This window comes from Danio rerio, chromosome 2 (genome assembly GCF_049306965.1).
Source record: "Danio rerio strain Tuebingen ecotype United States chromosome 2, GRCz12tu, whole genome shotgun sequence".
NCBI classification, from domain to species: domain Eukaryota; kingdom Metazoa; phylum Chordata; class Actinopteri; order Cypriniformes; family Danionidae; genus Danio; species Danio rerio.
The window spans coordinates 53028259-53043227 of NC_133177.1; the positions used below are offsets into that span (position 1 = coordinate 53028259).

The 14969-nt window shown below is 42.0% G+C and overlaps 2 protein-coding genes and 1 long non-coding RNA gene across 7 annotated transcripts in view; 2 read left to right on the forward strand and 1 right to left on the reverse strand.

Moving 5' to 3' along the window:
- LOC141378929 (uncharacterized) overlaps positions 1-14969 on the reverse strand; it is a 173873-nt gene that overhangs the window by 28680 nt on the left and 130224 nt on the right. The window lies entirely within an intron of this gene.
- The window catches only part of si:ch211-209f23.7, a 160629-nt gene that overhangs the window by 18751 nt on the left and 126909 nt on the right, over positions 1-14969 (forward strand). The gene's annotated exons all lie outside the window — the stretch shown is intronic.
- LOC101882419 (upregulator of cell proliferation) overlaps positions 7049-14969 on the forward strand; it is a 113513-nt gene continuing 105592 nt past the window's right edge. Inside the window, exon 1 of one of the 3 annotated variants that reach the window (XM_021468097.3) lies at positions 7049-7353. The gene's annotated coding sequence lies outside the window, so the exon portion shown is untranslated. The remainder of the gene's footprint in view (positions 7354-14969) is intronic. The other 2 variants (XM_073930600.1, XM_021468098.3) reach the window with 2 other exon arrangements.

Below are 14969 nucleotides of genomic sequence, written 5' to 3' on the forward strand. Positions count from 1 at the left end.
GGGCGGTTCATGTCGTCATTGCGATGCCATGACCTTTGCACAGCTAAGATCGCGGCTAACTTTCGTAAGAGAGCGAGCCACCCCAGTTGCCTCCTGTTCTAAAAAAGCAGCGGGCGCTCGGGCAGACCTGAGGGTTCCAGTGGAAGATAATCCGCCGCCCACGGGCTCGCGGACCTCTCGCTCCTCACGGCGTTCCATCCAAGCTTCGGGCAGTGGGAGTGATCCGTCTAACCAGATGGTAGCTCTCACGATCGCTGACACCGGAGATCAGATGTCCTCAGTGGCATCGGAGGGTGGGCTTTCACTGTCCGACAAAGATCCGGACGTGCTCGCCCCCTCTGGGCAGGTGAGCGCCGTCAAATCGGATCTTGAAGCGGAAATGTTAGCCGTGCTTTCCCGGGCCGCTTCGGCCGTGGGGTTGGAGCTGGTTTATCCCCCAGCTCTGCTGCCAGACCAACTAAATGGGTGCTACGTAGAGGACCAGAAGGCGAAGCCTTCAAAGCCTCTCGTCCCCTTCTTCCAGGAAGTGCACAGTAGGCTCACGCAGTCTTGGAGGGCACCTTTCTCTGCCCGTGCTGCGTGTCCCTCCGCCCTCACCGCCCTTGACGGCGGAGCTGACAGGGGGTATGAGGCGATGCCGTCAGTGGAGCGCGCTATCGCGGTCAATCTTTGTCCGCATGGCGCCTCTACGTGGCGGGGTTTGCCCCGCCTCCCGTCCAAAGCCTGTAGGTTGTCTGCCTCCCTCGGAGCCAGAGCTTATAAGGCTGCGGGCCAGGCTGCTTCTGCTTTGCACGCGATGGCCACCTACCAGCGCTACCAAGCACAGGCGCTGGCCGAGCTGCACGAGGGTGGGTCTAACCCAAGCTTATTACATGAGCTGCGCACCGCGACCGACTATGCTCTTCGGACTACTAAGTCCGCCGCGTGTGCGCTGGGGAGGACGATGTCCAGACTTGTGGTTCAGGAACGCCACCTCTGGCTAAACCTGGCCGATATGCGCGATGTTGACAAAGTTCGCTTTCTTGACTCGCCCATATCCCAGGCTGGCCTGTTCGGCGACACCGTCGGTGAATTAACCCAGGAATTCAAGGCGGTGAAAGAGCAGTCGGATGCGATGGGCAATGTCATCTATCGGCGTGGCCGTAAGCCCGCTCCACCCGCCGAGCCATCCACCTCCGCTGCTCCTCGCCGAGGGCGCCCGCCAACGAGTGCTGCCCCGCACCCGCCTGCAAAGTACACCTCGAAAACAGGCAGCCCCCCCTGCCCAGGGCGCCGTTAAGTCCGGCAAACGGACCGCGAAGCGTCCCTGAGACAGGCCATCCGGAGAAGAGGAAACTTGCTCTTTCCCTGCTGGAGGGCGGGGCCCCGATTACAACGGTACTTTTCCGTGCCACCAAAACATCAATCAAAGAGCACTTTTCCTCTTCCCCGGATGTGACAGCACGAATTCTGCCAGTCCGGGACGCGCTGCCTTCCGGATCACAGATTCTACGTGCTTCGCCAGTGGCTCACGAGCGCTGGGGGGGACGATCTTCCTTCCCTCAGCCCTCCAGCCCCCTCTCCGGAGTCAGGGTGCGAAGCCAGAGTGAATCGCTCTCCTCCAGCTCTTCCGCGGGACCCTCGTGCTTCCCGGATCAGCACACCCACTCCGCGCTGCCCCACTGCTGGTACGTCAGCGACTGTAGCAATGACTCCATTAGCGAGGGCTCTGCCTGCCTGGTTAGCGCGGGCCAGCCCCTCGCGGTGGCTCATACGCACAATCAGACTCGGTTACGCGATTCAGTTCACGAAACGGCCCCTCAAGTTCACGGGCGTGTATTTCTCCAGGGTCAACCCCCTGTCCGCCCCTGTCTTGCGAGAGGAGATTGCTGCCCTCCTGGCGAAGGGTGCAATCGAGCCAGTTCCTCCAGCCAAGATGGAGAGTGGGTTTTACAGCCCATACTTCATCGTACCCAAAAAGAGCGGTGGGTCACGACCAATCCTAGATCTGCGCGTTTTGAACCGCTGTCTGCACAAGCTGCCGTTCAGAATGCTCACGCAGAGGCGCATTCTCCAATGCATTCGTCCTCGGGATTGGTTTGCAGCCATAGACCTGAAGGATGCGTATTTCCATGTCTCCATTCTTCCACGCCACCACCAATTTCTGCGGTTTGCGTTCGAGGGTCGAGCGTTGCAGTACAAGGTCCTCCCCTTCGGGCTCTCTCTGTCTCCGCGGGTCTTCACCAAACTCGCGGAGGGTGCCTTAGCGGCCCTTTGGCTCGCGGGCATCCGCATACTCAATTATCTCGACGACGATTTTAGCCCACTCGCGGGAGCAATTGATTGTGCACAGGGACAAGGTGCTTCGGCATCTCCGCCTACTGGGGCTTCAGGTCAACCGAGAAAAGAGCAAACTCGCCCCCGTGCAGAGGATCTCTTTTCTCGGGATGGAGCTGGACTCGATCAACATGGTAGCGCACCTCTCCGAGGAACGCGCTCACATGTTGCTGAACTGTCTGAGGGAGCTCGACAGCAAACTAGTGGTCCCACTGAAGTTCTTTCAGAGGCTCCTGGGGCATATGGCATCCGCAGCCGCTGTCACGCCACTCGGATTGTTCCATATTAGACCACTTCAGCACTGGCTTCACGATCGGGTCCCAGGACGCGCATGGCACGTGGGCACACACCGGGTCTCTGTTACTGCGCTGTGCCGCCGCACCCTCAGCCCTTGGAACGACCCCTCGTTCCTACAGGTCGGTGTGCCTCTAGGACAGATGTCCAGCCATGTTGTTGTTTCAACAGATGCTTCCAACACAGGTTGGGGGGCTGTGTGTCGCGGGCATGCGGCTGCGGGCCTGTGGAAAGGCACCCAGTTGCATTGGCATATTAATCGCCTAGAGCTGTTGGCAGTGTTCCTCGTTCTCCACCGCTTTTTACCGGCGCTGGAGTGGCAACACCTGCTGGTCAGGACGGACAGTACGGCGGCGGCGGCGTATATCAACCGCATGGGGGGGTATGCGCTCTCGCCGCATGTCTCAGCTCGCCCACCGTCTGCTCCTCTGGAGTCACCCGCGGCTGAAATCGCTGCGCGCCATTCACGTTCCAGGCACACTCAATCGTGTAGCCGATGCGCTCTCACGACAGCTGTTACGCCCTGGAGAATGGAGACTCCACCCCAAGTCTGTTCAGCTGATATGGGCGCGATTCGGGGAGGCCCAGATCGATGTTTGCTTCCCCTGAGAACGCTCATTGCCAGTTGTTTTTTCCCTGACCGAGGGCTCTCTCGGCACGGATGCACTGGCCCACAGCTGGCCTCGGGGCATGCGCAAGTATGCGTTTCCCCCAGTGAGCCTGCTCGCGCAGTTACTGTGCAAGGTCAGGGAGGGCGAGGAACAGGTTCTGCTAGTTGCGCCCCTTTGGCCCAACCGGACCTGGATATCAGAGCTCTCACTCTTCGCGACGGCCCTCCCCTGGCGGATCCCTTTGAGAGAGGACCTACTCTCTCAGGGACAGGGCACCATCTGGCACCCTCGCCCCGATCTTTGGAACCTCCACGTGTGGTCCTTAGACGCGAGGAAGACTTAGGTAACCTACCGACTGCGGTGGTTAATACCATCACTCAGGCTAGAGCCCCCTCCACGAGGCGCGCCTACGCCCTGAAGTGGAGTCTATTCACTGAATGGTCCATCTCTCGCAGAGAAGACCCCCGAAACTGCCAGATTAGTGTTGTGCTCTCTTTCCTTCAAGAGAGGTTGGACAGCAGGCTGTCGCCCTCCACTCTCAAGGTTTACGTGGCTGCCATCTCCGCTTATCATAACGCGGTAGCTGGCGGCACCGTGGGAAAGCATAACCTCATCATCCGGTTCCTTAGGGGTGCTAGGCGAATTAATCCATCTCGCCCCCCTCTCATGCCCTCTTGGGATCTCGCCCTCGTTCTTACGAGTTTGCGAGCAGATCCCTTTGAGCCACTTGAATCAGTATCTCTAAGATTTTTGTCCCTGAAGACAGCTCTCCTGGTTGTGTTGGCCTCCATCAAGAGGATCGGGGACCTGGAGGCATTTTCGGTCAGTGACTCGTGCCTGGATTTCGGGCCGGATTACTCTCACGTCATCCTGAGACCCCGCCCGGGTTATGTGCCCAAGGTTCCTACCACCCCCTTTACAGATCAGGTAGTGAGCCTGCAAGTGCTGCCCCCGGAGGAGGCAGACCCAGCCCTTTCTTTACTTTGTCATTTATGTGGACCGTACTCAGAATTTTAGATCATCTGAGCAGCTCTTTGTCTGTTATGGCGGTCGGCAGCAGGGAAGTGCTCAATCTCACAATCTCACTGGATTGTGGATGCCATTTCACTCGCTTATTCGAGTCGAGGTCAGCCGTGTCCCCTGGGAGTACGTGCACACTCCACTCGGAGCGTTGCATCCTCTTGGGCGCGTGCACGCGGCGCCTCTCTAACAGACATCTGTAGAGCTGCGGGCTGGGCGACACCCAACACATTTGCAAGGTTTTACAATCTGCGAGTGGAGCCGGTTTCCTCAAGGGTATTAGGTAACCCTTTGGTGATTGAGGAGACAACTCGGTAGGGTGTTGAAACACGCTTGCTGCGCCATTCTCCCTAACACGGAGGTACGTGCGCCTTTTTATCTGTCAGTAAAGTTCCCCGTCAGGTGAGCCCTGCAGATTCCTCCGTGGCCCCCAGCACTGACTCATCGGAGGAGTCACTTGCTGGCCCACTACGTTGTAGGTCTGCCCGCTGGTCAGCCCGCGTTTTGGGTATAGGTGCCTGCTATGCGTGATCCCCACTAGGCGATCCCATATGCTCATTCCGCCACGGTTAATTCCCCCCCCTGGGCGGACTTCCGTCTCTGCTAACCACGCTTTTGCTATGAGCACTCCCCCTTTTTAGGGCTAGTCCATATGTAAATTCTGCCATCTATCCCCCCCTTGGGTAACGGATGGCCTCCGCAGCGTCCTCCCTATCGGGATTGCACGCTTCCCAACCTACTGTCGTATTTCCTAGATTTATCTAGATGCTCACAACTTCCCAAAAAATATATCTAAATCCGTAAAACTTCTGTTGAAGTAGGATAAATTAGGGCCAGGGACACGTTGGAGGACCGCGCCCCCCATGATGCGGGTGCGTCACGCTTGCTTGACTATCCCCTCATCGGGGGCGTTGGTAAGCTGCAGTCATTATGGCGCTTTCCATACTTCTCCCATTCGTGGATTTCAATCAATCCACTCTATGGCACTGAAGTTCCCCAACCGAAGGGAAACGTTCGAGGTTACAGAAGTAACCCTTCGTTCCCCGAGGAGGGGAACGGAAGTGCCATACTCCGTCGCCATAATGACTGTCCCTAAGCTGTTTGAAAGTTTCTTCAGCTTAAAAGGATGGCGTTTGCTCGCTTCACGTGTGTTTATATGCTGGGATAATTGGCGATGCAGCACACCTGCGCAAGCTTACGCTGCCAATTCATCTTCATTCATTGGCCCGTTCAATACTCTCCAGACAAGCGGCTTCTGATCCGAATCCTCCCATTCGTGGATTTCAATCAATCCACTCTATGGCACTTCCGTTCCCCTCCTCGGGGAACGAAGGGTTACTTCTGTAACCTCGAACGTTCTCTAAAGAGAAATAAATAAAGTTGAAAATACTTATCAATCATGATAAAGCATGGGCAGGATTTAAGTTTCTGTTGATATGATAACCTTGGATAAAATATCACAATATTGTGATTACTGCTATAAAATAAGTTATTTTTAAACATCTGAGTAAAAAAACAACAACTTAAACACAATATATTTTATTTTAGGAAAGATTTAAAATATTTTGGAACGGCAAACATGTCAGGCTAAATGATTAAAATAAATCATTGACTGCTGCTGTCGTCATTAGTTCCAAAAACACAGATTTCTTTTCAACACATAAAAAACCTTTACAAATACCTTACAAACGGTATAGCAGAAAATATTGGTAGTTATAAAACCATGACTTTTCCAAACTGACATAAACCTTGAAACCGGTTATTGTCCAATGCCTACTCATGATTACAAGTCTTAATATTTGCTGTACATTTTACCTTTAATGTCTAGAACTGTGGCTGGTGAACTTTCATCCTCATAGGCAACATCCACAACATCCCTTATGTTCAAATTTCTTTTTCAGTAGGTTCTTTTTAGAAACAATAATGTCATAGGTCGGTGGTTCCTCCCTCCATTCCACTAGAACCCATGTTTTGCCCATTTTCTAAGATAGATAAATATATAGACATAAATAAACACACACACATATATGCACATAATTAATTATCTGATGGCTACAGCTGACTGTATCCATGACAACAGATTTACCTTAATGTACCTGCCAAAGAGTAAATTCAACAGAATTCTTAGTTTAAATAAAACTTAGAATAGGATTATTTCTACACGTCTGCCTCAGAGGTTTTTACAAGAAATCCCATGGTTACTTTGAATATAAAATCTATATATAGATATCACACGTTTTTATTTTCATTTTCTCTTTCACTTGATTTTTGCATAGCTACATGTTAAATTTAGCCCACAGTTAAGAGGCAGCTTAACTCTTAGGAGAAGGGCTAACATGGTACATAACATGTAATTTCCGTAACCTTCTGTTTTTTTATACAGAAGGTTTAAAAAAGACATTTTTGTGGTATGAAACCTCTCATAGGCCACTTTTATGTGTAGGCTTTTAACATTTAAAAACAACTACCAAGTAAGGCAACAACAAAATGATAAACACACATAGAGAGAATAGAAAATAGTCATTTTTCTTCTTTTTAAAATTATATTATGTATTCAATATTTTAATATTTATTTATAGAGCTCAATCAGTTGTGTAAAAATGTCGATAATGAAAGCAAAATGATACTAAATAAGCACACCTACTGTAACTGACCCCTAAATGTTGATTAAAGCAGATTCCCCAAACCCCCACCAAAGGCATATACAGCTTGTGTCCCCGTTTCTATCTGCTGAGCTCTGGTTTATTTTTGGGTTTCGTTTCATGATAGGCTAAATCTATTTCGAACTCGAATCTCATGCATCCTTTAAAGGCTGTTGTTCAGGCAGGGGGTGGAGGTACTTGTAACGGGGCCACTTCAGATCACTTTGAAAAAGCAATTTATATCAAAGACTAAAAAGGGCATGTGCACTGCACAGGTTGAGCCCTATGCGTGCAATTGCCTGATATAACGGCATCAAAATACTAAACGAAAATAACGAGTGATATTTTTTGGTTGTGAATCTTGGGATCATGGACTAGATAACTTTTAAAATATAAAAGTGACTTTTACTTTAACGGTCGTTGTTGTTCATCTACTTCGGTTTTCTACCTGCTTCGGATCTCTAACACAGGTAATAAACTCTGAAACTAACGTTACTAACATTGAATTGACCGCTTATGCAATTTATCATGTGGTCTTGGCAAAACACATTATGTATTGGTATGCATGGAATTAACATTTCTTTCTTAATAATGCATAATGCTGATGTTAATAATCATGAATTATGAAATTTGTAACTGAATAACAGAGACCACTTGAATGTTCTTAAATTATTTTGAAATGTTGAATTTTTGATTTAAAATGTTTTCTGAATGAGTAAACGAATGAGTAAATTCAACAGTTTTCTTAGTTTGATTAAAACAGAATATGTTTATCTTTGCATGTATTCCTTTACTGCATTTAGAAGTTTTACCAAAAAATACTACGATTGTTTTGAACATGAAACTCATATAGGTATCACATATTTTCATTTTCACTTGGTTTTTAAATACCGGCTCAGTTAATAAAGCAAGTTAGTAAACGTGAGCACTTGTGATAATAATAGTTGTATGTGTAGGTTGAAAAGTACACTCACAGCTCTGATGTGAACAGCTGAATCCCTCGATTTGCACACACACAACAACCAACAAACTTGTGTTTTGAATCGGAAGTTGCAGATTAATAGTTGTGTATTTGTAAAATGTCATTCACAAATACAAAGTGACAGACACACGTGTGCACGGCAAATTTGATGGCATCTTCGCTCTACAACCAGATCGGCACTCCTAACCTCTCATATTCGTCAATACAACTACAAATCTCTCGCGCTCTGACTTTTGCTACACATCTCCCGCGAACTCTGCAGCAGAACCCATCTGTGCACTCGCAGATGCAGAGGCACGAGCAGCGCGGGTCGGGGCAGGTGTAAAAATGCCAGCAGCCAACAGGACAAAATATTTAGGTGCAATATTTAGGTGCAATAGGAGGTGCAAAATATTTATTTCCCACGATTATTTTATTATTTTGGGTTTAACTATTTTCTGAAAAGATTTTTGTTAAATATCATTGATTGTTCTGAAATGTACATACCAAGAAAAGAGCAGCAAATCCGGTTTATTGGCTAGAGCCAGCCAATGAGATGGGACGTTTCTGTACGTCAGGACACAGGGCAGCTCACGTTTGTAGGCTAATCGGCTGCTAGCATAAACTGGTTCCCTCGTGAGATTGCAGATCATAGGCTATTAGATTGCAAATAATAAGCTGTGTTCAAACACTGTTCATTACATTTACACGTTTTGTCCAGCCGTATAATCCTCACACAAAAATACAACTTTGAGCACTTTTGGATCTTAAATACAAACGCAAGAATTGAAAAGCTAAAATCAGGCTATAAACGGACTACAGTGCCCTCAGGGTGCTCGCCTGTGACGTCAGCACCACCCCGCTACAGACAACTTATCAAGCTTATTTTTAGAAATAATGTCCATAACGGTAATCTCTCTGTTTATTATATTATAATCCACGCAATAAATTATAAAAAAAAAATACGCAAAACACATAGACCTATGTGCCTTTTGGATCATTTTTACGTGGAAAATACATCTGTTTTGCTTTACGGTTGTTCTAAAAATTTTAAAACTATGTGTATAAATGGTCCGTGTACGGTCCGTGTACGTTTTGTTCATTTGTTTTCCATTTTCAAACGGAATAAAGGAAATGGAGAAAACGGCCGTTTTTCCGTTTTTCTTTTGCTCACGAGAAAACGAAAAAACGAGATTTTGGCTGAATTTTCGTTTTTTGGTTTAGGGTAGGAAAACGGATAAACGACTTTAAAATTCATTTTACACATGTAGGCGGTGCTGAAACGCCCACTTTCCTCTTAATTGGTCAACCAAATCTGCGCTCGTGACGTCTTCCTCAAAATAAAAGCCTTACACGCAGGCTTTTAATTATTATTATTTAATTATATATATATAAACAAAGTTTACTTATTCTATCATTTGAACCACACACAGTTAGCAGGCTTACATTCATTGCGTATGTATAAATTAAATAAACACGTAAATCAGCAGTATTTTTAGACATTTTTCATTAAAATAAGGTCATAGTTCACTGCCAAGCTTCTTGCTGCTTGTGCACCTGATGCAGAGCAAAGATAGCCATTTCCGAGCAGCACCTGGTTTGTATGATTGTTTCAGAGCAAGGGCTTTATAATAATAATAATAATAATAATAATAATAATTATTATTATTATTATTATTATTATTTTCACTTACTAGTGTTTTTATTGTTTTTTTTTTTTTTTAATAGTTGTTAGCAGAACCAGAATAAGAACACATTGGGCCTTACTATAAAAACAAAGGGTACCATTTACTAGTTTTTATTTTATTTTTTCCTATTTTAATTATATCTTGTAATTATTTATTTGATAAATAATACTATTTTATTGAAAAGTAGGCCTGTCTTATTATTTTTTGTAATTTGCTGTTATTGTTATTGTAGGCTACATGGCAGGCTTTGCGAAATATTTTAAATAACATTTACTCATAACCTTACTAATTCGAGAGCCGAACCTAAAAATGTTTAAGTGCAATAAGCCTGTACAATAAAGTGAGCCGCAATGCATATTTCTAGCGCATTCTCTCAACAATTATTGCTGGAATAATGAAATAAATTTCAAATTAACTAATTAAACATATTATAGTTGATAAAAAATAGTGTCTAGTTTCGACAAACAGATGAGCTCGCTGCATGTGCGTTGCGCTAATAATTTGACATTTGCTCTTCTTGAGAAAGTGCTACAGCGGGCCCTGCTATTTCAGCTTAGGTAGGTTAGTGATAAGTATTCAGGTAGGTTAGTGATAAGTATTTTAAAATAGTATTGCACATTATTCATTCATTTTCTTGTTGGCTTAGTCTCTTTATTAATCTGGGGTCGCCACAGCGGAATGAACCGCCAACTTATCCAGCAAGTTTTTACGCAGCGGATGCCCTTCCAGCCACAACCCATCTCTGGGAAACATCCACACATACACACACACACACTTATACACTACGGACAATTTAGCCTAACCAATTCACCCGCACCGCATGTCTTTGGACTGTGGGGGAAACCGGAGCACCCGGAGGAAACCCACGCGAACGCACTACACTACTGAATTAAAGGACACAATCTCAAAAAAAAAAAAACTTGATGCTTATTTACATTATCTAAAGTCATTTCTTACGAGGTAGGATCTGTTGTTGTATTATATATTTTTATATATATATATTTCTTTAATTTGTAATAGGCCTATTGTCCCTCATTGCATAAAATAACCAGCCTTATTTAATATATTTGTAAATTGTCCATCCAGTTTGACGCAAGCTAAACATTGGCCTGTTTTGCTTATTAAATGAGTGATTTTCACAGAGAAACAAATCATCCATCCACACAGTTTTGTATAGGACCTGTGTGAACAAAAATATACACTTCAGCATAGCCTATAGGAAAATGTATCTGTTTAGAACCAATTTTGTTTTGTATAATTAAAAATATAAAAAATACAATAAAAATAAAAAGGAAGAATAACATTTGAAGTGCAATGCTTCAAAATAAGATCCACAATACGTTGCATGCAGCGCCAAAACACAAACTGGTTTGTTTGTTTAATAAAATAATAATATGAAATTAAAGTGAAATATTGATAGTGTCATAACCTGTATTATAACAGTATTTACTCTATACAAATCATCCGTTGCGCCGGTCAGTTTCACCTTTAATCAAGAATGTGCCAGAACAGCCTTTACAGACTCTTCTAAAAATGAGAATAATCATAAGCAAAATTACTAAATTGTACGAATTAGATCGTACAAATTCATACGAATTAGCCACTAAATGAAAAAGTTACGAATTGCCGTGAGATTGTGTTGGAATATTTATAGATTACCTCGGAATAAGAACTCGGTCTGTGAAGGATGCAGAACACAGAAACTCGTTAAGAATGGATTTGCATGTTAGATGTTTTATTTCCCTTTAGATTTTGTGAATAAGCAACAAGTTTTTATTGTGATTGTGTCATGTCTTTTTTTTTAACGCACGCGCTGAACAGCTCCGAAAAAGCGCCTTTATTTAGCCTGTAGCCTAAATAATAGTTTAGATTTTATGACATTTGTTCCATTACTTTAAATGTATAATGTTTTTTTATAGTTATGGATTATTTATTGATTATATAAAATATATAGTTTATATAAATGCGCTCTGATCATTCAAGGATCATAATGCGTTGCATATTCTTCTTATTCTTAGGCTTGATCCGTAAATTGTATGTTTTATTAACTGATCGTATTAATAATTGTAATTCCTCTACTAATGAAAAAATCTTGATTAAAGAAATAAAGAGAACTTAATTCGGCATATGCATATAGTTCGCTTATTTCTGCGCGCATCGTGCGCTTTACCGAATTACCTTTTTTATTTTTTTATGCAATATAAATGCATCTGGCAGCACCGAAAAGAGCAAATGCCAAGTTATTAGCGCAGCGCACAGACAGCTAGCTCACCTGTTAGTCTGAACCAGGGGTTTTCAAACTAATTATTGCACATCCACCGATCCCATTGTATTTTATTTAGGTTAAACCACTTATTTAAAATTAATTAATTAAAAGGTTGCCTGCGTACTCTCCAATACACCACTGAATTATAGTGTCATAATATTTAATAATTTAATAATAATAATTAAGATAGACACCTGACCTCCATTTAATAAACACTTTATTTGCCATACTCTGTTAATTTGAAGTTTAAAGTTTAAGTTAAATCATTTAAGTTAAACTTAAATTATTTAAAAACTTAAAAAGACTTAAATTTAGTCATTTAAGACATTTTAAGTCATAAGTTTACATACATTGACCGTTGCATTTAGTAGGCCTATTCTGGTCTAAATAAGCTTTTTGCATCTTAGGTGTTTACACACACAAATTAAGCAGTTTATACGTACATTTAATGTTACTTTGAAATTACTTTTGATGCAATAAATAATCCTGAATTGTTGAAAGTGTTAACATATTCTTGAAATGTAGTTATTTTATAACTATGAAATTTATTACTAAACAAAGTGAATCATTATGAATTTGCCAAGAAATAATCCACTTTACCACCGTACAGCCATGCCCCACACTCACTAGAACGGTAGAACCTGGACTGTATGGAAATATATGTACACTATATATATATATATATATATATATATATATATATATATATATATATATATATATATATATATATAAACAAACAATGCTTTTGTAAAATAGAGAAAATAAGCAAGATGCGCTTTCAGTCTTATGCAACCTTCGTGAAATATAGCGTGTCACAGCAATGAACTGAAATAAAACCTTGAAATGCTGGCCGTCTTAATTTTTACATCATACACTGACTGAGAATAATGTTGCACTATTTTATTAACAAATAATTAGAATGTTTTTTTCCTCCAACACATTCATCATTACTTTTGCCTGTGCAAGTTTTTTGCGCGCGCTTGAGCGCGAAGGCATCTATTTTCAGGTGCAAGATGCCACTTTGGGTGGCACCAGCACACTCTGCCACACCTGTGGCTATGTCCCTGCTACAATAATAATAACAACAACAACAACAAAATAATAACAAAAAATAATAATAATAATAAGACAGGCCTACTTTGACGTTGCAATAAAAAAGTATTAATTATCAAATAAATATTTACAATAGGCTAAAGGCATATATTAAATTAAAATATGATAAATCCAATAGAAACAAATGGTACCATTTATTATAGCCCCATGCAGGGTCCAATGTGTTCTTACAACCATTGAATAACTAAGTAAATAATAATAATAATAATAATAATAAATTAATAAATTATTATTTTATACAGAGTGGGCTATTACTTAGGCCTACAATGGCTCTGAAACAATCATGTAAACCAGGTGCTGCTCGGAAATGGCTATCTTTGCTCTGCATCAGGTGCACAAGCAGCAAGAAGCTTGGCAGTGAACTATGACTATATTTTAATGACAAATGTCTATAAGAATACTGCTGATTTACGTGTTTATTTAATTTATACATACGCAATGAATGTAAGCCTGCTAACTGTGTGTGGTTCAAATGATAGGGTCCGTGTACGTTGCGTTCATTCGATTTTTGATCTTAAACGAAATTTAAAAAACGAGGAAACGGCCGTTTTTCGTTTTTTTATTTGGCTACAAAAAAATTAAATAAAGGATTTTGGCTCGATTTTCTTTTTTTGGTTTAGGGTAGGAAAATGGATAAATGACTTTAAAATTCATTATCCACATGTAGGCGGTTCTAAAACGCCCATTTCCTCTGATTGGTCAATCAAATCTGGGCTCCTGACGTCGCCTTCAAAATAACAGTCCTGTAGTCTTCGTCCTCTGCGGATCAGCACACAGGCATTTAATATATTATATTTAATATATAATATATTAGCAGTATTATTAGACATTTATCATTACAATTTATCATTACTGTTATAGTTCGCCGCCGAATTTGCTGCTATGCACCTGATACTGAGCAAAAGATTTGCGAGCAGCACTTGGTTTGCACGATTGTTTCCAAGCTAGGCCTATATAATAGTAATAATAATAATAATAATAATAATAATTATTATTATTATTATTATTATTATATAGTTTTTATTGTTTAGTTTTTATTTTTATAGTTGTTAGCAGGGCCAGAATAAGAGTTCATTGGAACACACACACATTTTCTCTCATGCAGCAAGCCAATTCCTTTCGAGACTTTTGCTGGATTAATGTCGAGTACATATCTGTAAATTAACAGTTTTCAGTATTTTGTGATTTTTTTATTTTTTTTATTTATGTATTAATTTATATTGTCTGGGCTGGTGTTGTATATTATGCTACAAAAACTTTGTAATAAACTGTCAGTGCATTTTCTGTTATTTTATCAATTTATCTTTAGCCTATAAGCTGGACATCTTACTACAGATATGAGGGAGGCGCAGCTAGGCGCCGCGTTTCACTTTGGCAGCAGCTGCAGGTGATGAGAATGATGCAAGTAGAATCCAACTGTCAAAGAGAACGATGATCTTAATTTTTTTTTGTTTAAATAACTGTTTAACATAATACACTAAATTTACATATCATTTGAACCACATACTAGAACATAGGCCTATGCCTGATTCATCCATTGCTTATGCATAAATTATACAAAAACATATAATTATAATTATTAATTTTTTATTTACCAAATCTGAGCTCCTGACCTCGCCCTCAAAATAATAGTCTTGTAGTCCTCTGTGGATCAGCACCCAGGCATTTAATTATTATTATTTGATATATATTATTAGACATTTATCATTACAATTTATCATTAAAAAAAGTTATAGTTTGCAGCCATTTTTGCTGCTATGCACCTGATGCTGAGCAAGATTTCCGAGCACGACAGTTTTACGATTGTGATCTGCACCGAGGAAAAGGCAGATGACATAATTCGTAAAATAATAACTTTAAAATGTAAATGTTTGTAATACAGAAATTACAGTGAGCATAGGCCTATAATTAAATCCTTATTAGCAAAACAATTCATCCACAGCACTGTATAGCAGACCGGCCCTAACAAAAAAATACACTTCATATAGGCTTTTTTTGTTGGAAAGATGAGCTTTTTGGAACGAATTTTGTTTGGTATAATTTGTATAAGTAAGA